We start from the raw sequence: 2,348 nt of genomic DNA on the forward strand, positions 1-2,348 counted from the left end.
GAAATGCCCCAGATGTACCAATGCTAGCTGCATGGCATGTGAATAGTGTGCCCTTGGCCTTCTCGCTGACTTTTCTGTTAGACTTGATTAAATGTTGCTTCCTAGGTGTGACAAAATCATGGGTGTGTTCTTCATGAAAATCTGATACTGAGTATTTGCCATCCTTTATATGCTTCACAGTTATCATGGCCTCACAACCACATCTAGTGATCTTTCTTGCATGTGTTCTTTTATTCTCTCCGTTCAAATTCGTCAAAGGTTCATCCACCTTCTCTGTTCGGAATCCTGATTTTGAACAAAGGAAATGCCTCCAGACTATCACATTATCTACAGTCTTCCTCTGTCCAATTCGAACTGAAAATCCAAAATTGTGCGCATGAGCCTTGTAGAACTCCTCGACCGCTTCCATACTATCAAATGGCATTCCTACAGATGGCTTCAAGTTCTCATCGCATTTGCGTGTACATGATGAACTCTAAAAATTACAGCAGCCATTAGTCATACAAGTTAGTAATCGTTAGAGGCATTTGAACTAAGTTGTATGACACTCACACAAACTGGGACGCCCGTGGCTCTTTTTTTGGGTGTCGGAAAGCTATCCAAATTGATGGGAGGAGGATGTATTTCAATGTCATGGCTTACTCCTTCATCGCAATTATGGTTTTGAAAAACCAAATCACCACCAAGCTAACAAAAGTAACCATGGCATTAGCATGATCAGTTCGTATCAATGGAGGAAGAAAATAAACCATCAAAAAAATCATTGCTTACCGCGGAGGCCGGCAGAGGACTCGCGCTGCTGGACGGCACCGCCAGAGGGTGTGGAATCACGGCCGACGGAGTGATCGCGCTGCTGGACGGGGCCAACAGAGGACGGGGGATCATGGCAGCCGGAGCGCTCGCGTTGCTGGACAGTGCCAACGGAGGACGGGGGATCATGGCCGCCGTAGCGCACGTGCTGCTGGACGGGGCCAACGGAGGAACGGGGATCATGGCCGCCGGAGCGCTCGCGCTACTGGACGGGGCCGGCAGTGGGCTGACGATCACGGGCGGCGGAGCGCTCACGCTGCTGGGCGGTGCCGACGGAGGACTAGCACTGGTGTACATGGCCGATGGAGGATGAGGAAGAGGGCTCAAGGACTGAGCCATTGGAGAGCTAGGGCACATGGCGTTCTGCACATGACGAGGCTTCATGGCGGCCGCCAAGTCTCAATCCAGTCGCCGCCGCCTGGGTCGAGATTCGTTTTGCTTTTTATTTTTCTAGTTCGCTAAATCTTTCACAAGACAGAACGTAAGCACGGGGGGTTACGTGCAAAAGAATTGTTAAGTGGATGGCCATATTCCCACCTCCGATCTCTGCTGTACATCCTTGATCCGATGGACTAGGGTGATAGTTTTCAGTTTTTACTGATCAAGCGTTTTCACTTGATATATATATATATATATATATACGGTGGCGCTAAACTAAGCGGGAGCGTAAAACGCTTATTCTGCGCTCCGCCTGTGTCGCACGCACCGTTCGGCTTAATCGGCATTATTCTTCCACCTGCTAGTAAAATCTGTAGAATATTATAGTAATAGAATTAATTCAGTTACCATCTGCATGCATCGGTCACCGTCCCGCCATCATTTCTTTTTTTAGATGCATGGCCGTAACAACACATCGTAAACAATCATAAGAAATATAGTAACCCTATAATTTCAGTTACTATCTCCACCCACTAGTTCACGCACCGCCACCTTTTGTCTTTTTTACATCCATGCTAATAATGATACATAGTAATCAACCATAAGAAAGGTAGTAACATATTTAATTTGGTTACTGGCTGGAGATGCAGGTGCATGGTCCCATCACCATTTTTTTCTTTCTATATGCCTCCTTGGAATGGCATATAGTAATCAACCTTGAGAATTATAGTAGCATAGTAATTGTTCATGAAAAACTTGATAATAGAACAAATTAGGTTACTGCATGTCTACATCGTACGCTTTTATGGACTCTTGTTTCACATGGTAGGAATGGTAACCCAATTAAAACAGTTACCATCCGCATGCATTGGTCCCATCCTTTATTCTCGTTTCCCATGCTAATAAAAAAACCATGATAAATATAGTAACAGGTTTAAATGAATTACGGCCAACCTGCAATGTACTTCGTCTTGCATCCTCGATTCGCACGCCAGTAAAACGCCAGCCAAACATAGTAAATGAATTAAGTTATTTACTATATGCATGCATGTGGCTGCGCTAATTAAAGAATGACGTAACCGATTAGCAAACATGGTGCGCTCCACGGGTCGGAGCGTAGAATAAGCACAATGCGCTCGGGCTCACTTTAGCGCACATAT

Source organism: Triticum aestivum, chromosome 3A (assembly GCF_018294505.1).
Source record: "Triticum aestivum cultivar Chinese Spring chromosome 3A, IWGSC CS RefSeq v2.1, whole genome shotgun sequence".
In the NCBI taxonomy this organism is placed as follows: Eukaryota; Viridiplantae; Streptophyta; class Magnoliopsida; order Poales; family Poaceae; genus Triticum; species Triticum aestivum.